This window comes from Ambystoma mexicanum, chromosome 11, assembly GCF_040938575.1.
Source record: "Ambystoma mexicanum isolate Mex_15411 chromosome 11, UKY_AmexF1_1, whole genome shotgun sequence".
Classification (NCBI taxonomy): domain Eukaryota; kingdom Metazoa; phylum Chordata; class Amphibia; order Caudata; family Ambystomatidae; genus Ambystoma; species Ambystoma mexicanum.
The window spans coordinates 867,340,607-867,366,528 of record NC_090934.1 but is presented as its reverse complement, the minus strand read 5'-3'; positions in this window follow the sequence as shown (position 1 = coordinate 867,366,528).

Genomic DNA, 25,922 nt, shown 5'->3' with positions numbered 1-25,922 from the left:
TGGGAGACGTGCTATAGGTTCTGTTTGTATTACTTTTCTCTTTAAAGGTTTTCTTTTTTAGGTACAGGGTACATATCTGGATATGGGTGTACAGTGCATGTAGCCTGTTGTATTGCAGGATGCAAGGAATGTCAGTGTGGAATTTGTTTGCAGGAAAGTTAACTAGGAATAGACAATTGAGTGTATGGAGATATGAAAGTGCTGCGTAATTGATACTTTATTTGAAGACTGTGCTGTCAATATCAATCAATGCTTGATGTAGGGTTACACTTTGTAATTTGTGAATAGTGGCAGCATATGCAAGAGATAGAGAAAATTACTCTCTGAGTACATACATGTGTTTGAAAAGAAGGAAATGTGCTTTTGTGTGGCTTATTTTTTTAACTCCTGCAACTTTGTCAAAGTGGATGTTGATAAACTAAATGGTGTTGTTATGTGGATATGTGTGGAAGCCAACAAGTGTAGCAATTGCTCCATTGATTAAACTTTGTTCAACGTGAAGGTTATATTTTACAATTATTTTGTAGTTTAGACACAGAGTTAATGTTTATTGTAATCCATCTGTTTTGGCTCCCCACCACTGTCAGTCCCTGTTTTCTTTTGTTTGTGTGCATTTATCACACCCCTATCCAACCCCAGTTACCTGTGTGTCGTGGCGGCTTTGGCAGCTGCAGGAGCTTTACCGCTTTTATGGCCACTATGGAAAGGAAAGAGGGGCTTAGTACAGAGGTCTGTGTTGTCTATCCATTGCAGGTATTTTAAGACAGTATTTTATGTCATTTAATGGGATGTGTGAGGCGTAATGTTAAATGACTGAAAATACTTCTTTTTTTAAGAACCCCGGGTTGCCACTTTGGTAACATGGGGTGCTAATGGCCTTAAGATCGGGGGTTTAACACCACAGTGTATGCTAAAGAAAACTATTTCAGACAGAAACCATTACTATTTTTTCTTTTTCTCTAGTTTGTAATTATCCATTATATCCGTTAGTTAGCATAGTACAAAATGCTAATGGAAGTGTTGGAGAATCTTATAGCGTCTAATTACTTTACTGAAAAATGTAAAGCATATGGAGTCTATAAGATTTTTTTTTTTATTTCTTTTTTTTATTCTATTTTTTAGATGTGATACGTGGCTCCGGAAAGGAACCTTTTTTTTAATATTTTTTGATTTGGTATTTTTTCCCATTTTTTTTCTCCAGGAGAGTTAAAGAGGTAAGGTGAGGTAGGGAAGTGAGGGAAGGGTCACTAACCGCAGATACAGAGCGGAAGATGGGTAGGGTAAGATGTTGGGCCTACCTTAAATCTTAGGCAAGGGGCAGTGTTTCTCATGCTCCTTGACCACAGCTTCGAAAGCATTTCGAAACTGCTCTCCTCGACACAGTATTGTGTTGCAGTATATAGACAGTACTGTTGTTTTGCAAAGATATGAATCAACAGCGTCTTTTATGGCTTGTGATACAGCTGATGGTATCCTCTGTCCTACTCTGTATGGTGGTAGGAGTGGTTGAGGAAGATGAGGTAGAGGAAGACAGCTTACTATTCCTGAGAAAGGAATGCCCTTTCTGAGAGCACCCGGGTGGTTTGAGCGAGTGGTGTATAATTCCACACTCAATGCATTCAACATGGGCAGCCCAAGCTTTGTTACCCCTTGTACAGTTTTAAAGAACTGCCACACCTATGATTCTCTTTGGGTGCTGGAGGTAGGCATTCATCTTCCTGGTCCTGTTGATCGTCCTCCACATCATCGCGCCTGTTACCTTGTCCAGGTCCTCCTGTTGGTGGTGGTGGTGTTGGTGGCCATGACTGATGCCATTATTGAAGTTAAATAGTGGTTGTGCCAATAATCTTCCAAGCTGTAGAAGGGTAAACTTTCAACAAGAAACTCCCTGCAGTTTTAAAATGTTGTTGAAGCATGGGACTGTTTGCAAACAAGTCATCGTCCCGCGTGCGTGCACACCACCACCTGAGGGTCTGCGATGTCATCAGATGTTCGCGAACATCGGTGTACAAAAAAACAGCATAGGAAGTTGCAGAAAGTTGATAGTACTGTTATGAATGAGGCTGGAAGGTGGAGAATGGCACAGTTTTCACTTGAAAGTTCCCAAAAATGCAGTTTCAAAAAGTCCACAAAGCACGGGTCCTGTTCACGAACATGTCACAATGCCCCACGCGTACCTTCACGTTATGTTGTCCGCGATGATGTGATGAGACCCGCGGACCTCTGCGATGACAGGCCAGGGCGCATGCGCAGGCGTGCCGGCATGACACCGGACAGGACTCTACGTCCGTGAACATCATCCATTGCAACACCAGACTCCGAATATCCTTTTAGTTCACAAACTTCCAATTGCGGTCTATTTTTATTTTAAAAGAGTATGAAAGAATGATATGCAAGATATTTATAATATAACAAATCATTTTATTTATGAAAAGGGATGGGTATTGCTTGGGGAACATAAATGGGAGAATTTGGAATTGTATAAAGTGATTATTGGGGGAGGGAGAGAATGTTTGAGAATTTAATTTGGGTGATTATTGGAGGAAGGTGGACGGGTACAAGTAGGAAAGCGATAATGAAGATTTCTAATAATATAATTTTTAACATAATATGGAAGTTGTTTAAAGTGTACTGGTAAATGTCTATGCAATTCAGTGAAAAAACGTTTTTAAAGGGATGTTATCGTTAAGTTGCATTAATACAAACCTATGAAATCCAGTGAAAAAACATTGTAATGTCATCTTTGATGTCCTGTGTGTTAGTCTTAGCAGTGTGCAGTGGTGGCGCGGGTTATGGTTGCTTACCTTACAATAACGGGCGGATTTCTCTGTTTTTTCAGTTTTGGGGTTTTACTTGTAACCATACCTTCCCTTTAACTATGTTTTTTCACTGAATTTCATAGGTTTTTATTAGTGCAACTTAACCATAACGTCTATATATATATATCTATATATGTATATATATATATATGTGAAAACGTGTTTGTATGTTCAAGGTTGGCTCCACCCCCATAACAGTTGCTGGGCTGACATTTTGGCCCCAGGTCAGCATACCACTCTGGGGTGTGCTGGTGATAGAGAAATTTGACCAACCCCACCCATTCACCCTGCACAGGACGGGGTTTGGCCCTGTGGGCTATCAGTATAGGTGATTTCGGGAGATTGACGATTTTTGCGATTGTTGGCTCCATCCCCACAACAGTTGGTGGGCTGAAATTTTGGCCCGAGGTCAGCATAACAGTATGGGGTGTACTGGCGATACTGAAATATGACCAACCCCACCCATTCACCCTGCAGTTGGGTGGAGTGGGGTCCGTCCCTGTGTTACCAGTAATGGTGATTTTCGGGAGATTTATTGATTTAGCGATTTTTCAAAAATAGGAAGTTATGACAAAATAAGAAATACACAAGACTATAGCAGACCCCCACATGCATATCAGCTACAAACCTGTGCAACGCAGGGTGGTACAACTAATACATATATATATACGTTTGGCCCCTCCTATGCCAACCTGACATTGGGATATTGGGAGAAATTTGAAGTATGGGGTGAAGAGAATGAAGCCTACACTGACAAAATTGTAATGTGGCTCTGCTGCATTGATGATCTTTTTATCATATGTAGAGGGAGCCAAGAGGAATGGATTGATTTTGTCAAACACCTTAATCAAAGTTACCATAACCTGAAGTTCACAGAGACACATGGCATGAAGATGATTGTTTTTCTCGATGTGACCATCACTGTCGAAGAAGATCGGCTAAAAAGTGAACTATATTGTAAACCTAGAGGTGCTAATACTCCCTTACAAGCTACAAGTGTCCCTCCAAATAATTTGATCTGGTGCATCCCTATGGAGAGTTTAACAGACTCCAGAGTAACTGTTCGACTATTGAGGCCTATGATAGAGAAAAGTAAAATCACTTTATGGGGCTTCCAACAGCAAGCCTACCCCACGCACTTTGATTCATCAGCCTGATTACTTTGAAGGCACGGACCATTTAATTTGAAATACCAGATACTTTGTTCCTTATGCTGCTCGGCACTTAGAACTTTAAAGTCATCTGCCAGACTCAACTGAAGGCACTGACCTTCAATCATATGAGAGTCTTCATTACATCGTTTCTATATTTTGCACTTTAAATACGTACCTGATATCGCGACATATTGTCAAACATACGTCATGCTGACGGACATTTTGCAGTATAAGTCATAAACCTGATCACCATGAGAGCACTGACCTTTCAATTTAAAATACCAGGTTAAGTGACATTGTTTGTAACGCTGTTCGGAACTTTGCACTTTTGAGCCATCTGCCAGACTTCTTTGAAGGCACTGACCTTCATTTACATAGGACTAGTCTTAGACAGAGACGTCTTTATGGGAGGGCAAAGGGGACACTTGTCCAGGGCCCCCACCTTGAAGGGGGGCCCACAATGCTGCTGTATCTAAAGAAGTAACTTACATTGTTCACCAGATGTAAAATGCACCTTTTATGGCATGCTGCTGAGACTCTAAGCCTATTTTGTATTTGTTGTGTACAGGTACATTCTGCTCTGCTTTCTGTGTTCACTGTAGCATTCATAGTTTGTGCAGTCACCGAAGCACAACTCCTGTAGCATCCTCCTGTAGTGGAAGGGGTTCTAGAGAGAAGACAATGGACCATAAATCGCAGGCTTCTGGCAAGCATATTTTTCTGGTACCATGTGTTAATATCCCCACAAAAATGTTGCGATACAAAAATATCGCCATATTTTTGCGGTGATATTGACCCATGGACCCTGCAGGGGACACCCCTGCATTATTTTAAAATGTGCATGGGACACCCCCTCTCCCACAAAATATCCTTCCCAAAAATATCGCCTATGGCAAGACAAACGGCCATATGTACGGCGATATTTTTGGTGGGGATATTTTGTAGGGATACCATTTTTCTTATTTGACACAAAAAACAGATTTCCTTTTGTACAATTCAAAGGTTTTTCAGCACGTCTATAAATAAGTTTCACAAGCCTGTGTGTCGGGTGTATTCAAAGCTTTTAAACTTTTAAATGCAAAATAGAAACCCGGATAAAATCTATTAGGATCACATCAATTAAAATAAATAAAGCTTGAATAATTCCCATTTTGCATAATATGCTTCCATAACTTTTTGTTTTGGAAATTGTCATGTTGGATTATGTGAATTGTGTACTGTGCAGGTCAGTTCTATCAAATGGGGTTATTTTAGTTCATGTTAAGAACTAGAAAAGAAAATAGTAAGAGCAGACATTGCAGAGTGGGTGCAAATCCCAGTGTCTACTCTTAACCAATGTGTGATCTTGGACATCTCATTTAATCTCGTATTGCCTAACCTGTCAAAATCACCTGTCCCTAAAACTTTGTAAATTGTCTCTCTTCAGATGGATTTTGTTCTCAGTGTGTCATCTTCAAAAAAGCCTCACTCGTGATTTCACTGGCTCTAGTGTTGCTTCCACTATAATAATAGTGAACTTTGGTATATAGCACACCAGAGCTACTTTGCTCTCTAATGGCAACACGTGTTGATATCCATGCCCCTCTTTTAATCTCAGTATGCCTGAATATGGACTTGTTCCTGTTAGCTTCTAATCCTCATCCACTAGCTATGCTATGGTATCTGTATCTTTCTCCTTGCTTTCAATTGGTATCCTGTATGCATGCCCAAGCACGTCTGCATTCTTTTAGGCACCCAATTTGAGTCATCTGTCTATTCTGGATTATGTGCACCTTTTTCATACGATCTGTGTTCTGCATTTAGACTATGGCCTCTCTACCTTCCTTGTGCCTGGTATTGATGAAAAGTGTGCTCTTCCAATGCTAGAACACAGTTGACTTACTTGTTTATCATTCAGATTACAGCAGGAATTAACAGGGTAGTGGGACAGAAAGGGAGTACCCATGATTATTTTGATTGATGCAAAGCAGCACATCAAGCAATGGGTTATGAGTACGATGAGGGGGACACAACCAGATATTTTTGATCTATTAATTCCTTTGGTTCAGTGGAGGGGGCCCCCAAAGGTGTCCGTGCCCCAGGCCCCAAAAGTGTTTAAGATGGCCCTGGTCTTAGAAACTATGCAATTTAACATAACTAGTACCTGCTAATTCATACAAGTTGCCCAGTTGACACATTTAATATATACGGCAGGCCTATTTGTACAGTATTATTTGCACAGCCTTTTTCTCAGCATCATTTGTACCGCACATTGCACTTTTTTAGAATTAAGGGATCCCAAAGGCACACAGATCACAGGGCAATTGGCTAACCTGAACATCAGAATGGCCTTCACAGTGCAATCGATATGTGACAGTTTAAGATGGCCACTCTATTAGAGGACTCACTTATGGGTAGTTGTACATTGACTTCCACTTACTTTCTTTGAGATACATAGGGCCTCATTACGGGTCCGGTGGTAACCCTGCCGGTGCTACTGGCGGGTTGCCGCCGGACTCGTCGCAATTTACTGGCGCCTGACCTCCCGGTGCCACCGGGAGATTACAAGTCTGGCAGCCCGGGAAGTCAGGCGCCGGTAGTAAAATGTAAGTCCCCATTCCCATAGAGTCCCATAGGTCTCTATGAGAGTGGGGACTCGGAAGTGCTGGCACTGTTGTTAACGGTGCCAGCGCTTCCTTGAAGGGTCTGCCTACCTTGGCCGCTGTACCCAGCAGGGGCCATGGCAGGCTGACCTGCAGTTTGCCAGTCCAGAAACAAGGGTGCTGGTGAGCATACCGGCATCCTTGTTTCCGGTCCCGCAAACTTATAATGAGGCCCATAGTCTTACTGAGACACAGACATAGGACTAGCTTTACTGCATGTCTATGCACACCTCTCTCCCTTTCACTTTTTCTCAACCATGCATATTATTTGATGGGTGTACGCAGATGGGCAAATCATGTGACCAAGCAACAAGCTGTTGCGAAACACGTCATTTTTACCATCACTTCACATGGCGATTTGAAGGAGCAGCATGGAAATTTTAATACTAATTTTTGGAATAAAGAAGAAATATTAACTTCACCTCGTGAACTCTGGTGATTTTAATGACTGTCGATTGTTGCCGGGAAACACACTGACTGAAAGTGCGACTCACACCTGCCTGTGTGAATACACTGGCCCATGCTGGATACATATATATATATATATATATATTACACGGCCCGCGGTAGTGGCTGTGTAGTTATGGTTAAGTTGCTAAACTCATAGGAAGAGCACTTTTTTTTCGGCGGCTTATAACTTCGCTCTCCCTGGACGAATCCTCACCAAACTTTGCAAAAAAAGTATGTGGCTGCTTCCGAATTTTTTTGCCAAGTTGGGGGAGGTTTTGTGTGGGGGGGGGAGTTATAAGGGAGACCCACTTCTTTTTTCCCCCATAGACTGAATGGGGAAAAACTTTGCGCACGGCTACAGCCCGAAAGGCTGGAAAGATTTTCCCCAAATTTGCGGCAGGAGCGGGGGCTTGGGTCAGAAAGCATGCTTTTTTGTGTTTGGTGGAAATCCGAGCAGTACTTTTGTTGCAAACTACTGAAATGCACGTCCCAAAATATTAGTGATATCTGGGTCCGCTCAGCGGACCCATTTCTCAGTTCGCGCCATGGTCAGAGGTGTCATTGGCTCGCGCTACAGCGTGCTGTCAGAGAAGTTTGGACAGGGCCGGTGGTTGGCTGGAAGGAAGCGTGGTGTACGTCAACATTTTTTGGGAAAGCTGCCATGGTGTATCGGAGGACAGTGCAGCAGCGGAAGGGTCTGGAAAATGTACCGTATGGAATTCGTGGCCCGCAATAAGGGAGGGAACGGGTGGGGGAGTGAGAAGTGGTTAATGTGACATATGTAGGTGAATACTGTGGTGGTGATTAGAGGCAGCTGTCGTAACGGCCCCATAGCTTCTGCCACGACCTGTTTGCGGCAACCTCTTTTCATGGTGAATGGTGACAGGCGAAATGCAGAAAGGGAGTGATTTACATGACATAGGGTGGGTGGGAGCACGGGTGGCTGCGGATGAAATGCAGTAGTTGGAGACTTGATGGCATGCATGGTTGAATGAAGGTACGGTGGGTCTGTGGAAGGATTGGACTATTGAGTGCATGGGCGAAGGCTGTAAGCCATAGGGTGTAGGGCATACACTCATTGGGGAAAAGCACATTGCACATTTTGCGCTTCTCACTATTTTAGCCAATGAGGTGCTCTGGGTGTGCGTCACAGGAAAGGGCAGAATTCAGTTTCCCTATTACTTTGTGTACTGCGACTGGCAAACATGGCAAGATGCACAGTTTTCATCGTGGGTGATGGCTTTGTTGTCACGACCCACACTCTGAAGACCCCCTGGCCAACCTATGGGCCAGGGAGAGTCTTGATTACAGTCCCCACTAAACCCAAGAAATTGCAGCCTAGGCCTTCTTGGGGCCAGTCCTGGCACCTTTGGCGCCAGGCTCATGTTTGAATATGGACTTGTGCTTGGGAAATACTTTTCATTAATGCCAGTCATGTGGAAGCATCCTCCTAACCTGGCTCCTTGAAACCAGGCTTGCAGTGTAGTGTTTTTGGGTGTGGTACCATGGGGACTATTTTACCTGGACTTCTTTCTTGAAGCTATTTAAACCACACCCGAATAGACTGACACGCTTTGCACTAGTTTGCATTACTGCAACGTGACGCTCACCGTGTTCAGCTTCAGCCACAAACCTCGTAAGAACGGCACCTGCAAAGGAAAGGAGAAGACATTGTGAGAAAAAGGCAGCAGCTTGCCTGAACTTCATCACCAGTGATCTGCAGCTCTTCCGATCATCGTCCTGGAACCGGCGCTCCTTCGGATCGCCGGACCTGTAAAAGAGAAGAAACAAGGCATTAGACATTGTACAATTAACGAACTGTGCCGAAAGGCTTACCTCGCCAGCCGCTCCTCAATCAGCATCACTATGGAAATTCCATACTCCGGCCGAGTACCGCGACCTGTGGAAAGGAAAAGATAACAGGTTAGCAAAGGCAAGGCATCTTAAGCGCAGCGCATAGCGCCTACTCACCGCATCAAAGCGCTCCAAAAACCCCCATACTTACCGGCAAAACACAAATTCCGCCTTGCCACATATTGGACTTCCGCGTATCTAGGAAGAAAAAGACATTGTTTAAAATGCATGCAAGAACAGCAATATTCAAAGCAATAAGACTTACCTGAAAGACTCAAGACGGGCTGGCATCAGTGAAGCAACTCGATCGCCATTGCCCACCAAGCTCAACGTGCCCCTGCCAAGACATCAGGACGGAGAACCCGCCAACATCTAAAACAAGGTGAGGAGAAGTCCAGAAGGGTTGCAGACCTACAGGGAGGTGGGAGGCTGTTTACCCCGGTTGCCCAGTCCTGAACATAGCTTACCTGTATTCCAGGCAGAACTCTTCTGCTGGTCGCATCTGGGCATCGCAAGGAGGGACATCTGACCCCCAACTGCTGGGTGGCGCCCCTGTGGAAGCAGGTGAGCGTAACAGAACGCAAAGCCTCCAAAACTAAATCCACCTGGGTGCCATGGAAACCTCAGAATTAGACCAATTGGCCCAACTAATAGGAGAACTGCGCGCCGAGGTTCATTCTGCCCGTCAGGAGACTAATGCTCTCCGAAGAGATGTAATAGTGACTAAGGAGCGCACTGAAGACATTAGCAGACAATACTTGCAATCACAAGTGGGCCAGACCCCCCTACCGGGAAGCAACCCAATGATGCAGAATCCTACCCTGCCATCCACTTCTTCTACTCCGGTGCAAGTCATGCTACCAGGAACAGTTCCTTTGGCCCCAGCGGAGCGATTTACGGGTGATCCACGGAAATATGCCACATTCATGAATCAATGCCGCCTTCACTTTCTTTGCAGGCCTGGAGCATTTCCAAACGACCAGGCTCGGGTGGCCTTTGTCTTGTCATACCTGAGCGGTAGCGCAGCAGACTGGTCAGTTCCATTGGTGACACATGATGATCCTCTGTTACATGACTTTGGGGGATTTCAGAGGGAAATGGAGAAATGTTTTGCTCGTCATACCCGAGAACAAGCAGTGGACAATGAACTCCTTTCCTTCCGACAGAGAAATCAGGACCTGTTAACGCACATTGCTACTTTCAACAGATTGGTCGCTGAAGATAGGTGGCCTAAATACAAAAGAACCACGTTGTTTCATTGGGGTTTACGAGGCGAATTAAAAGATGTTCTAGCTCAAGTAGTGGACCCTCCTCGAGACTGTTCGGAGTTCATAAATTTGGTTGTACAATTAGACCACCGGATGCAAGACCGAAAAGCAGATCGCTCTAAAATTGATCCACGGGCGGTGTATGTTCGGTCTAGAGACATAAACCCTGCTGAGCCCATGCAACTTGGAGGAGTGCGACCCCCATTAACAAAACAAGAGCGAGATAAAAGAAGGCAACAACAACTGTGTCTGTATTGTGGAAAATCTGGGCACTTCCTGAAGGACTGCCCGGTGAAACCCCCTTGGAAGGTCGTTGGGGCCACAGAAAAAGACCAAGAGAAAGAATATCAATCTGAAAACTACCGAGCTCGGCAACGTAGAGGTCAGTTTGTCGAGTGAGGGAAAGGAGCCACCGACCTCAAACTTTGCAATACCAGTGATCTTGATCAATAACCAACGGTCGTCCAGAATGCATGCCATAGAAGCTTACATCGACAGTGGGGCAGTCGGGAATTATATTGATCAAGATCTGGCTGCAGAGATGGGACTTCCCTTATGTTCCAAGCCGATTACAGATAAGGTGACTACAGTGGATGGTACTGAAATCGCTTCCCGACCCGTAACCCAGTGCACAGCTGATATAACAATGCTGTGCCAGGACGGGCATAGGGAACTCATTTCATTCGACCTCATCAAGGCACCTCAATTTCGGGTTATTCTAGGGATGCCAAGGTTAGTCGCTCATAATCCTTCGATTAACTGGCGAGCCAGGAAATTAACTTTCTCCAGTGACTGCTCTCCAGCCTGTTACTATCAAGGACAGAACACTGCTTTCAGTAATTCTACGACTCCCAGAACCACAACATCTATCTTAGGTGTAACCAGTACTTTACCTGAGGAATACTGCGATTTCCAGGATGTATTCCAGAAGGACCAAGCCAATACCCTGCCGCCCCACAGTCCCTACGACTGTCAAATCGACCTTGTTCCTGGTGCCCAAGTCCCCTGTGGGAGGATCTATGCTCTGACTGAACCTGAAAATCTTCACCTGATGTCCTATCTAGACCAGTACCTCGCAAACGGATTCATCCATCCATCGAAGTCCCCGGCAGCCAGTCCTTTGTTATTCGTGCCGAAAAAAGAAGGGGACCGTTACCCTTTGCCACTTATTCCGGAAATGCTGGACCAGGTCAAGGACGCTCAAATTTACACCAAATTGGATCTTCGGGGAGCGTATCACCTGCTTTGGGTCAGAAGCGGCGACGAATGGAAAACCGCTTTCCGTACTAAATATTATGGATTATTCGAATATCAAGTCATGCCCTTTGGGTTATGCAACGTACCAGCAGGATTCCAATACTTCATGAATGACGTCCTGAGAGAGTTAATTGATGTCTGCACCCTAGTGTACATAGATGATATCCTGGTGTACTCAACTTCTAAACAAGATCATATCAAGCACGTACGTTCAGTCCTCGCCAAGCTCCGTGAGCATCGTTTATTTGCCAAGCTGGAAAAGTGCTTTTTTCATGTAACCGAAATGGAGTTCCTAGGCTTCATCCTTACTCCTGGAGGCATCAGGATGGACCTGCACAAGGTCGACGCCGTTCTGAAATGGCCATCACCGACGTCAATAAAGGGAGTAAAAAGTATGTTAGGCTTTGCGAACTTTTATCGTCGGTTCATACCAGGCTTCTCCCAAATCGTACACCCAATCACTGTGTTGTTACAAAAAAATAACAAGAAATTCACCTGGACCGAAGACGCAGAAAAAGCCTTTCAGGAGCTAAAGAAAAGATTCACCTCAGCACGGATCTTACGGCATCCACGTCCTGACCGCCCATATATCGTAGAGATGGACGCTTCGAGTATAGCAATGGGAGCTGTCTTCTCACAAAGAGATCCCGAAACTGGCCAGCTACATCCAGTGGCCTTCTGGTCAAAGAAGTTTTCACCTCCAGAAATTAACTACGCCATCACCGACAAAAGACCTCTTGGCAATCAAATCCGCCTTCAAAGCCTGGCGACACTACCTTCTGGGAGCCAGACACACCATTACAGTTATTATTGACCACCGAAACTTGCAGTATCTTAAAACAGCAAAGGCCCAATCTTCATGCTAGCTGCGATGGGCACTCTTCTTCGCTGAATACGATTTTGTCATAACTTTTCGACCAGGCATCAAGAATGGAAAGGCTGACGCACTTTCTCGTACTGGAACAGCTGACTTGGTTTTTACAACCCCAGATCCAGTCCCCATCATACCTGAAGACAAACTCTTAGGCCTTAACACACATGGAACTGAAAAAGGAAATTCAACAAATCATGAATCCGGATACCCTCCTTGCATAGCAAGCGCAAGGAGAACAACATTACATCCAAGACTACTTACCCCTTTTTAAGGGCCGCCTATACATATCCACCAAGAACCTACAACAGCAAGTAATTTCAGGTTACCACGATTCCCTAATTGAAGGGCACCCTGGAATCACCAAGACCTTAGCCAAGGTTAAACAGAACTTTTGGTGGCCTACCTGGCGGAGAGATATAATCCAATACATTCAATCTTGTGGAGTCTGCGCACAAAACAAATTGCAAAAACATAAACCATCTGGTCTTTTGAGACCTTTGGACATTCCTCCAGAGCCATGGCACACCCTTTCCCTCGACTTCATCACGGATCTGCCTACCAGTCAAGGGTTTAACACCATTCTTGTAGTCGTAGACCTATTCTCGAAGATGGCCCACTTTATTCCACTCAAAGGCCTTCCACATGTATCCACTCTAGCCAAAGTATTTCTGGACAATATTGTTAAATTACATGGATTCCCATCAGTCCTGATCTCTGATCGAGGTAGCCAGTTCATTTCCAACTTTTGGAGAAAGTGTTGTGCATTGGGCAAATTGACGTCCGGTTACCCACTAGCCACCACCCCCAAACGGATGGGCAGACCGAAAGGACCAAACAGACCCTTGAGCAATACCTACGGTGTATGTTGCATCACGAGCTGAGAGACTGGAAGGACTTACTATGGATAGCTGAGTACGCATATAAAAACTCCTTACATTTCAGTACTGGGCAGACACCTTTTTATACCTTATATGGTAGACACCCGCGTACCTCAGAATTGGATCTCCCAACCAAACTGGAAATGCCTGCAGTTAAAACCCTTCACACCAGCATCACTCAGGCTTTCAAAAAGGCCAGAGAAAATCTGATTCACACCAAAGCCCCAAGCAAAAACAATTCGCCGACCAACACAGTACGAAGGCCCCCGATTATCAAGTAGGAGACAAGGTTTGGCTAGCCACCAAGTTTATACCCATTAAAGGAACCCAGACCTTTCAATCCAGGTATCTGGGACCCTACACCATCAAGACGATTATCAGTCCAGCGGCCGTCAAGTTAGATTTACCATCCAATCTACGCATCCATCCGGTATTTCATGTGTCCCTTTTAAAACCAATGCAACCTGGTACATGGATTGAAGCAGCTCCGAAACCCATTCTTGTCGACGGAGAACTTGAATTTGAAGTTAAAGGCATACTGGATTCTAAGTACTCAAGTGGGAGACTATACTATCTAATAGATTGGAAAGGTTTTGGACCCCAAGACAGATCCTGGGAACCCTGTGAAAATGTTCACGCACTGCATCTGATCAAAAGCTATCATCGAAACGTCCCAACTAAGCCTGGGCCGGACAGAAGGAACACCTTGAGAGGGGCCTTAGGCGGGAGTGCTGTCACAACCCACACTCTGAAGACCCCCTGGCCAACCTATGGGCCAGGGAGAGTCTTGATTCCAATCCCCACTAAACCCAAGAAATTGCAGCCTAGGCCTTCTTCGGGCCAGTCCTGGCGCCATTGGCACCAGGCTCATGTTTGAATATGGACTTGTGCTTGGGAACTACTTTTCATTAATGCCAATCATGTGGAAGCAACCTCATAACATGGCTCCTTGAAACCAGGCTTGCAGTGTAGTGTTTTTGGGTGTGGTAACATGGGGACTATTTTACCTGGATTTCTTTCTTGAAGCTATTTAAACCACACCCGAATAGACTGACACGCTTCGCGTTAGTTTGCATTACTGCAATGTAATGCTCACCGTGTTCAGCTTCAGCCACGAACCTCGTAAGAACAGCACCTGCAAAGGAAAAGAGAAGACATCGTGAGAAAAAGGCAGCAGCTTGCCTGAACTTCATCGCCAGCAGTCTGCAGCTCTTCTGACCATCGTCCTGGAACCACCGCTCCTTCGGATTGACGGACCTGTAAAAGAGAAGAAACAAGGCATTAGACATTCTACAATTAACAAACTGTGCCGAAAGGCTTACCTCGCCAGCCGCTCCTCAATCAGCATCACTACAGAAATTCCATACTCCGGCCGAGTACCGTGACCTGTGGAGAGGAAAAGATAACAGGTTAGCAAAGGCAAGGCATCTTAAGCGCAGCGCATAGCGCCTACTTACCGCATCAAGGTGCTCCAAAAACGCCCATACTTACTGGCGAAACACACATTCCACCTTGCCACATATTGGACTTATCTGGGCGTATCTAGGAAGAAAAAGACATTGTTTAAAAGGCATGCAAGAACAGCAATATTCACAGCAATAAGACCTACCTGAAAGACTCAAGACGGGCCGGCATCAGTGAAGCAACTCAATCGTCATTGCCCACCAAGCTCAACGCGCCCCTGCCGAGACAGCAAGACACAGAACCCGCCAACATCTAAAACAAGGTGAGGAGAAGTCCAGAAGGGTCGCAGACCTACAGGGAGGTGGGAGGCTGTTTACCCCGGTTGCCCAGTCCTGAACATACCTTACCTGTATTCCAGGCAGAACTCTTCCGCTGGTCGCATCTGGGCATCGCAAGGAGGGACATCTGAACCCCAACTCCTGGGTGGCGCCCCCGTGGAACCAGGTGAGCATAACATTTGTGGAAGATCTGTGCATGTATACCCTCAAAGAAGACTTGTCTGGCAATTTCGGTTCGGAGGGAGTGGACGCTTTGTGGTGTAGTGTTGAATCATGCTGTTTCAGCTGACTGCTTGTAGAATGTCAAAGCGTGGCCTCTTCGGCAGCTGTACATTTTGTGATCATGCACTTTGGAGCCTTCTTTTTGGGCTACCTGCCTTGTTCCCATGTGTTTAGTCAACTGAAGTTTATGATGAAAGCAGTGCAGCACATTTTTCCTACTGCCAAGGTGCTTTTCTCACGTATACTCCCGAAAATAGTGTGGAAGTATTCCAATGATTCCTGTCGCCAGCCAGAGGTCAGAAGGGGTCTCAACAACAGAAGCATGTATGACTTCTTGAGTGCTGCTGGGATATTCTCTTGTGAGAATGAGAACATTGCTTCGCGATACATACACCTTTTCAAGGCAAATGGCATGTCTTTGTTGCACAGTGGCAATGAAATGTTGTTTCACAATCTACACACTGCAGTGAAGACCCTATTATAAGAATGTGAGAACGTTGAAAACACACATTTACGTATGAAGAACGCGAAAAAAGTGTTTCTACGGAAGCACCTTTACAAAAAAAAGGTTCTTTTAAGAGCCACCACACCTAACGACGTCTGCTCCCCTGGTTGAAAGCTATCCCCCCACTCCCGCGCGCGCCCAGCAGAAAACGTCTGCAAATATCGCAATAGTTGCAAGGTGGCATGTGTTACATGCGCCCCTTTTGCAGATGACACCATAGAAATGGGCCTGCAGAGGTTACGGGATTGGGCAATAAAGTTTGTGGGTGTGGTGTGTACAGACAGACCGTGGTACATAGTGTATTTTTCGACAGAAATGAAGAGGGTGCCACTGATGCAGCATCGTCATTTTCTATTTGGTCCATTAATGCAGACAGCGCGGTACATTGCAAAGAAGAGTATTTGTGGCTTTCTTTGACATGTGCCAATGGCATCCTTTGCCCATGGGACTATGACGTTTCACAGAACAAATACTTTTCCCCAGCTACAACGTTTTTCTTACTATGCCAGCCATGCAGATTTGTGCACACCACATCTAAATTGGCTTGGTGCCCTTCTTGAAAGTAGTGACATTTTTTTGTACTTGGTGTTGCGCTGTGACTCTCTTGAAAACGCTCTGGAACACTGAAAAAACCTCTTTGTACAGCGACCCCCTTTGGAACCGATTGAACTACAGTGTTTACCACACTGCGACGCCTCCCGCCCTGCATGCGTGCATTGGCAATTCTGTTGTTGATCTGTGAAAGGTGCTTTCTTTATTTACCTTTTTCCCTTTCACAGTTCATTTTCATTTATCATGGTGTTCACTACACACGCCACAGAAGAAACGGCAGGAAAGGTCTGGCACAGAAGGGGCAGCACCTGCCTGGATACTACAGGGGACGTACCGGGAGACGAAATTATTCGGTGGTCCTCGCCTACATAGGCGCCAGTTATTGTAATGCTCCTGTAAGGACCACTCCCACGCCCTTCGAAGTACATTCCCTCTATACAGCAGCGCGTTACAGTCAGTGGTCGAAGTGAGCGGGAGCGGTCGGGAGCGGTGCTCCTCTACTTCTTGAAATTACGTTTTACAGCTCCTATACTTTTATTTTAAAAAGAAACCGTTCCGGAATGGTTTCGTTTTAAAATAAAAGTGTAGGAAGACGTTGCAGCTTGTACTTTCAGTGCAATGCACTAAACATTCCCTTAAACAGCAGTTGCAAGAGTTTGGGGATTTGGATTGTGTGTGGGAGGGCACGTGGTGATGTGGTTTGTGGGGAGTGGGTGCAGCCCAGCAAGGAACATAGCTCCACTACTTCTTTTTGTACACTTCGACCACTGGTTACAGTACATGCAAAATACAATGCCCTTTGCCGGGTATGGGTCTGTAGCGTGGCATTTGGTTTGCAAAGGTTGTTTTACAGCTCTGCTGCCTACAGGTATGCCCCTCTTGTTGCCCACAGCAGATGTGCAAAATGCTGTACATGAAGGTACCCTACTTAATTGCTGGAAGGGCGGTAGCCTGCCCACTGCTCCCTTGTGCTTTAATTTCAGTTGTCGTCACATGCAGTAGAAACACTTTAAGCTACGCAATTAGTATTAGTAGTAGCATTCACGGATATACATATATTGTGGAATACAAGAATGTTTACAAGGACAGGAAACACAGATTCATTATGTCCAGCAGGAAGCCATTTATTCTGTGCGACCCATGCAGCTACAGCGCTTTTCTAACCAGCACTAAGGTTGTTGGTGCTCTGCATATTTTGCTGTTTCCTTACTTGCCTTTACATGCACTAGTATGTGTGTGAGGAAGGTGCAGCAGCTTTGCCATTTTACAGACTTAGTACAAACTGTTCCACCTGCAGTTACATGTTTTCTTCAAATGTACGACCGGCAGGCGACCTGTTAATACTTTCCGTCACACCTCTGAGTGCAGACACAATGGGCCTCATTACGACCCTGGCGGTAGGGGGTTAACGGGGACGGTAGAGCTGCCGGCCCTGTTAACCCCCTACCCCCTCATTACGAGGTCTCCTCGCGGGACCCGCTTAGCGGGACCCGCGAGCAGACCAGGATGCAAACAACGGGCCCATCATAAACGGGCCCATTGTTTGCATCCTCCCCATTCCCATTGAGCCCAATGGGGGCTCAAATGGGAATGGGGATGTATCGGGTCCGAGTTCCCTGAATGGGAAAATACCGGGTCGGAATGGCCCGGTATTTCCCCATTCAGGGAACCCGGACCCGGTACCCGGTATGGGGGTGGAGATGCCGCAAATAGCGGCATGGCTACCTCCATGGTCGTAATGAGGCCCAATGTATTTGTTTCACGGGTCATGGAAAGGCAAGCAGCAGATAAATGAAAGTAATGCAACATTTAACACGGCCACGCGACAATGCAGGTTGCTGTTCCTTGTTTGACAGTGGCCATTATACAGTTAGGAGTACTGTAGCCACACCTTGGTAGGTTTGTAGAGCCACCCACGAAGTCAGCAGAAGTACTTTAAATGCGGTAGCCTACTGCATGAATCCATAGGGCTGGCGACAGGGGTGGTGTTACCAGCATGCAGTGGATGACCTATGCATGGGTCTACGTGTGGAATGGAAACACGTGCACTTCCGCAACTACTTAAAAGTGCATTAGAAGATGTTGCCATGCGGCCACTAAGAGAGTCCTACGGATACTGGCAGTGTGATTGCACATACGCCAACCAGGTGCAGTGTCCCTAGGAAATGTCCATATTGCTAATTTGTAGTCATCTCGGCCAGTACTGTGCGGTACAGATTTATCATGCCCTGCTAACACAAAAAGAGAGCCTACTGCCACACTACACAACGTTTACTATGTACATCTATAATTGGTATGATACGCCAACACTATTTGGAAAAGTAAGGGGTAGCGCAAATGGATACATACACCAGACAATTTGCCCTTTCCACACGTTTATCATGAGGGCAGCCAAGGATTTAGTAACAAACTGTTGTTAACAGGACGTTATGGTTATGTTGCCGTACGACATACCTATCCTCTTTACAGAAAACACTATGCTAAAGCAACGTTCTGCTTACAGTGCCCTACTAAAAACCTATGAAATTCACTAACAAAAACATTGTTAAAGGGACATTATGGTTAAGTTGCACTAGCAAAAACCTATGAAATTATATGGAAAAAAGTTGTTACAGTGACGTTATGGTTACAGGTAAAACTGGGAAAAAAAACGAAATTCGACAATTATGGTAAGCTAAGCAACCATAACTCCCACCACCACTGTGCACTGCTAAGACTAAAACCCATAACATCAAAGATGGCATCACAAACAGTCCATGTTTTCCACATTAAGTGATCTCATAAAAAGTAATTTTCCAATTCTGTGCACATAATACAGAATGACTTACATGAGGGTGGTGAACACATAGAGCATGAAGTCCATATTATATTGCAGCAACTAAGCTGAGTATCAAGTTCCATAGGAAACCCAAAAATTGAATTGCTAATAACTTTTGACTTGCATGACGGATTTAGCTGCTATTTTACAAACAAAAAGTTTGTCAGGCTAGCCCCTCTCTCCCCCGACTGAAAATGTTGGGAAAGACTCATTACAAAATGAAACAGTTATTCAGAAAGCACCAAAAAGCTGTTTCCAGCATACTCCCATTCATTTCCCAATAGAGAAAAAGTCCACATTTCTGCACAGCAAAAACCACTGAACGAAATTGGTCCCGGTACGAAACAACTTGGACACGAAGCGTTGACTCGATTTCCAGGAAGGGTCTGGGGGTATTCTGTCCAGTCGTTGTTAAAGTGCCCCCTTCTGCCAAAAGTATAGCTATATCTCCCATGGTGCTTTGCAGCAGAGAGAATTTTCACAAAGGAAAAAGCCGCCATTTTTTGTTGTTCAATGCAAGAGATAACCAGGGTTCTTACGGGTATAAAAAGGGTTAGCTGAAAACGAAAAGTGGAAAAAATGCTAGTTGAAGGAGGAAAAAGGATGAAATGGCATCAGGCTACATGTGGGGAGGGGGAATGAGGACACCGTGTGAAATTGGTGAGTTAGGTGTGGGGGCCGGGGATCAAGTTCAGAGCTTGAGGTTTTTTGCGTAACTGGTGTTGTAGTTGGAATAACCGTGGTTATAGTAGAAAACAGGATATGGAATGAAAGTGCATCACACGAATAACCAGGGTTATTTAACGAATAACCGGGGATATTTTACAGATAATCAGGGTTATTTTACTGATAACCGGGGTTATCTGTAGTACATTACGATTATCGTGTTCATACTAACCACGGTTATGGAAAAATGTTTCTTTTATAAAAAAAAATAGAGAGTTTCCAAAATGTGATGAATACACAAAAAGTGGAACATTACAGCTACAGTGAGGTGAGAGTAATGGGTTTGGCTTAAGGCTATGTCTACAGGGTTACTTTAAGGAACCGAATGGTGCAATTTGGAAAGTGAACATGGTTAGTGGGACCCAACAAAACCTATTGGGGCAACATTTCAAGGGATCACAGTGAAAAGCCGTGGGCACTGCCACAGCTAGTGCACCCAAAAGAAACCTAGTGGTGTGGCCACGGCCGAAAGCCACGGCTAGAGGGCCAATTTAGGAAACCTGTTGGAGCAATATGTAGAGTCGCCACGGCCAAAGGCCATGGATAGTGGGACTGGAGGAAAGCTATTGGGGCAACATGTAAAGGGGCTACAGCCGAAGGCCGGGGCCAATGGTCATGGGCAAAGGCCATGGCTAGTGGGTGGGAAACAAAGGTAGTGTTTTAAAAGATAAGATAGAGTAGGCATGGCCGAAGGCCCTGGCTAGTGGGCCAGAAAGACCTGTAGAGTGGCCATGGCCACCTAGTGGGTCCAAAGAAACATATTGGGGGAAAATATACAGTGAACCCTTGAAATTCACTGAAAACACCTTAGTTACGGTGCAGTTAAGTTGTGCCTGTAACAAAACTATGATATAACAAAACCCTTGAAATTTACTGACAAGACCTTAGTTATGGTACAGTTAAGTTGTGCAGATTTAATGCAACAAAGCCCTTGAAATTCAGCAGATGTGGGAAGTCATGAACAACTTAACTCAGCGCGTTCCCTTTGCAAAGCCCATGAGCACATACATATTATAAGAGAAGGGATTCACAATGGCATACAAAATGGCATTATGGGGGACATCAACTGGAGCGCGCCGAGTTAAGCTGGTCATCGCTTCCCACATCCGATGAATTTCAAAGGCCCTGTAGCAGTCAATCTGCACAACTTAACTGCACCTTAACTTACTTTTTTTCAGTGAATATACATCATATATATATATATATATATATATATATATATATATATATATATATATATATGAGCTGAAAGAAAAATGTAAGTGTGACGTACGTATAGGCGAAGAAATTGAAACTGTTGAGAGTTGGAACAGAATAAAACGAATGTTCTCACACACAGGTATGGGTATTGTGTTATGGGGACAGGGAGGAAGGAATGTCCCTCAGATTGGCCCTCCCTTTAAATGGCCTTCTGAGCTATCATAACTCTACTAACAGGGCCACTGCTTATAATATTGGACTTTCTAAACAGTGATACCCTTAGCAGAGTGTTCCTCCACCTCTTCTACTTGTCAGAAAGGGCGCTCCCCAGTGTCATGCGCTTCATGGAGTTGTCTACTTTTGTATCTCTTGCACTTATTAGATGACAGTCAGCCAACTAATTGTACTTCCCCTTTTCTCCCTCACACATACATTGCTCTGAATGCACTAAGGACTTTAAATTACTGTTTTATTTGCACCTCTCCTTTGTCCCTGCATACCCCTCCCCACCACTTCCTTTTGGGACGCCACCAAGTACAGCTTGCAATTTGGGTGGCGCCTTAAAAATAAATATGTTCCATTAGGGAGATGGTAGTATAGTCAGGGTTTTTCCATTTGCATCCATGGACTTGAAGGATCATTTTTTCTATTGGGCGATACGGGACTACAAGTACCAGAATGCAATGAAAAACATCAGAACTGGACTACCAAGTCCCAAGTAGAATGGGGGATGTTTGCATGAACTGTTAAGTGTTTTGTTTTATTTTGTGTCAAGGCAGGACGCCATGTATGATTTTTGTGTTTGAGGGTGGGGAGGCTGGTGGCAGGAAAGGGGACTATGCCATTTAGGTCTTGTTTGGTTCTTATTGCCCTTAGTTCGACCCATGAATTCTCTGGCTCCCCGAGCATGTTGCTCATCCTCCCATCTAGTGACATCTCACCCCAACCCCAGTGGGAATGCTTTAACATCATGGGGGGTAGACATACTGGCAGGTCCAAACGTATATATACTTAGGCTCTTTGGCCAATCAATGGGTGGGCAAATAATCAAACAACGCCGACAAGCTTTGAGTCTCCTCATGTGCCATTTCTCCCTATCTGAACTCTAATGCAACCGTTTTTGGCATATAGGTGGCACAGGCGCCATCTAATAGCTCAAACTAAAAAGCAGAAGCCACAAGTGAAGCATGGTAGTGCTTATTCCTAGCACACTCTGAGTGATAGGCCCTTCGGTTCGAAAATGCTCACAGTGCAAGTCCCCAGCACATATTGTGTGCCCCTTGCCTGCACTAGTGAACACTGGTCTCGCATGTACCTAGATTAGTGATACCCATCCCTACACATGCCTGCCCTGCTATGCAAAACTTGACTTCTGCCCGCCCCTCCCTGGTATGCAGGGAAGACCTGCGTGGTGCTGGTGCTGGAGGGCAAAACGCAGGATCTGCGCGGGCTTTCGCCTCACGGGGCCCGTGTCCCTAGTTTACCTCCAGTGGAGAAGTCATCATGGAGCCGCCAGTTCTCAGCACCTCACTGTGATCTGCTAAACCCTTTTCAACGGGCCTGTAATGCACCCTGGAGTGAATTGTGTCTTTGAAAAATCCCCTGCACTTTGCTAACCGCTGCCAGCTGCCAAACCTGTGATTTACTTATCGTCTGCCTTAGTTTCATAAAGACTGCCTGCTTTATGTAGACTTGATAGGTGTGTCAGGTTATTAATAACAAGTTACATGGTTTGCTAAACAATGACTGTGAGCAAATCATCTAAACACACGTTATTTTATGGTGTGTCTGTTAGTCTTTCAAGTACAATAACACAACCTGGATGAAATGCATTTAGGCTGGCATCCTATTGTACTGAAGTACACGTAGTCCCCTGCTTATGGAGGTGCAAGCATGCTCTTTGGTGATTGGCACATTTTGTAAGGTATTTTTAGGCACCACCGATGAAGCTGCTGTAACCTTATGTGGTCGTGGGTAGACACGTTGCCCCGAGGGAATGACCAACTGGGAGTCTACTGCAAATGTGGGACTACGATCTTACTGTGAATGTTGCCCTCCCTGGGAATGCCAAACTCGGATCTTCCTGGGAATGTCAAGTTTACTAAGAATGTAACACTGGGCGATGATTGGGCATACCATGCTCACTAAAGGCACCACGTCATCCCATGACTTGACATAACATGACATACCATGACAGACCCTGGCATGCCAAAGTATTGCACACCATGACGTGACTCAGCGGGAGAGAAAAGGGGAGTGTGGTTCAAGGTTGAAAACTTTGACAGTGAGTGAGTGGTTATTGGAAGAGTAAGTGTGAGACTGACAGTGAGTGTGGCCATATGTTTTCCTAGTACTCGGGTAACTGGGCATAATATAAACTAGTAATTTTGTACTAGGCCTTGCGAGAAACAGGTAATTATGTGCTACCTGGTCATAATGCAGACTGGCAACGATGTGCTGCCTGCTTTCAAATATGCATACGTAAAAAGCTGGTCAGAACCTCTTGGGAGGACTCGGGGTCCCGGATATCGAGAGGTATATTCTATCTGCGCAAGTGGCACCTATGTTAAAATGGAGGGGAGAGGATACACTGAAAGGTTGGATGGCAGTAGAGCAAGAGGTAACCACTATCCCTCTGGGTACATTGCAAGAGCTAATGACACGGGCCAGCGGAGCGGGAGGACAACTATTGGAAGCCACCCTTGTATCACTGAGGGGTTGGGACAGAGCACTCAGAAGGCGCCACATCACACTGAGTCCAGGACCCTTTACCCCAATGACATACAACCAAGACTTTACCCCCGGGAAAGAAAATAGATTCTGGGACAACTGTGGACAGTCACGGACACTCCACCTAAAAGAATTATTTCGCGACAGGAACCCTCTTACATTTGAGGAAAGCAAACAGAAATTTAGAATAAGGGGAAAAGAAAGATATACATATATACAAATCAGGCAATAGATAGCACAAAAAAGAGGTCAGAAAAGCGCCATCTTGGGCCCCGATAGGGATGTAACTAACCCTCCAGGAGGGAGACGCCAGGAGAGCACTATTCACAATGTATTAACTACTAGACAAGCACTAGTGGGGGGATACACTTTCATATAAAGACAACTGGGAGAGGGATCTGGCCACACCAATCACAGAGGAGGAATGGGGACAAATATGGAGGAGGGCACAAAAGACATCTAGATACATGGCGATTAAAGAGACGGCCTATACATTATGGTATAGGTGGTAGTTGACCCCACAAAGGCTCCATACATTGAACCGCACCTATCCTCCCGATTGCTGGAGGCAATGCGGGGCCAGAGGGGACTTATACCACATGTGGTGGACCTGCCCCAAAGAAACGATTTACTGGAAGGAGGTCTTGGGGCACATAAAAGAGATCACAGGGAAACAACTCCCACTCATACCAAAGGTTGTACTATTGGAATCTGAGGTAGAAGGAGTCTATGCTGCGACAGGGAATAGCGCCTCCCTCACAACTCACCTACTAATGGCAGCAAGGATGACCATAGCCCAGGGGTGGTAAAAAGTGGAAGGCCCCATAATAACATGCTGGTGGGTCAAAATCTGGAGTGTACTAGCAACGGAAAAAGTGGGAGCATTGAGGGAGGATAAGTACCAGAACTTTCTAGCAATATGGGACCCATTCCTAGAGTTTGTCAAAAATCGGGAAGCCCAGCATTACAGACCAGCACTAATGAGAGCAATCCTGAACTAAAAATGCAGAAGATTAAGAACGGTAACCCGATGAAACTACATCTGAGAGATGGAATAGCAAGCACTTAAAAAGTAACCAAAGGAAGCAGAATACGAACCATAACAGTGGGGGAGGGGCTGGGAAGGGGGGATGGGTAAAGTTGGAACTGTTAGTACAAGCGAAGGAACAGACAACCACGGACTATGGTGAGAGCTGGCCGGAAATAGCACCTAGAATTGGAAAAGTATTATTTACCGAGCCTACAATGTTGTCAAAACGATGTAACTATGATTGTGCTTGACAATTTAAATGAAGTTGTAAGAAAAAAAAAAAGCTGGACAGAATAATGTTGATTTAATGATATGTTTGACTCCTTATAGTGCCATTGTCACTTTGATTTTATATATATTAAGGTTGGGAAAAGACAGTGGCCCTCATCAGGAGGTTGGAGGTAACCATGCCGCTTTTAGCGGCATGGTTGCCTCCTTACCGCAATCCGGGCCCGGGTCCCTCGAATGAGGACTTACCGGGCCATCCCAACCTTGACAGACCCGGTAATTCCCCGTCCAAGGAACCCGGACCCGGTCCATCGCCATTCCCATTCGAGCCCCCATAGGGCTCAATGGGAATGGGGATGGAGCTAACAACGGGCCCGTTGTTAGCTCCCTGGTGTCCTCGCGGGACCCAGCATGAACGCCTGGTTTTTCCAGGCACCCATTGCGGGTCCCGCAAGGAGACCTTGTGGTAGGGCGGAATGGGTTTACCGGCACCTTTACCGGTGCCGGTAAACCCATTCTGCCAACCTTATGATGAGGGCCAGTGACAAAATTACCGGTGATGCTAGCACCTACTGCCATGACTCTGCGCTCCAGAGGGGGATAGCACCTACTGCCATGACTCTGCGCTCCGATGGGTGATGCTAGCACCTACTGCCATGACTCTGCGCTCCGATGGGTGATGTTAGCACCTACTGCCAATACTCTGCGCTCCAGTGGGTGATGCTAGCACCTACTGCCATGACTCTGCGCTCCGATGGGTGATGCTAGCACCTACTGCCATGACTCTGCGCTCTGGTGGTTGATGCTAGCACCTACTGCCATGACTCTACGCTCTGGTGGGTGATGCTAGAACCTACTGTCATTACTCTGCGCTGACTCTGCCCTCCAGTGGGGGATAGCACCTACCGCCATGACTCTGCACTCCGGTGGGTGATGCTAGCACCTACTGCCATGACTCTGCGCTCCGATGGGT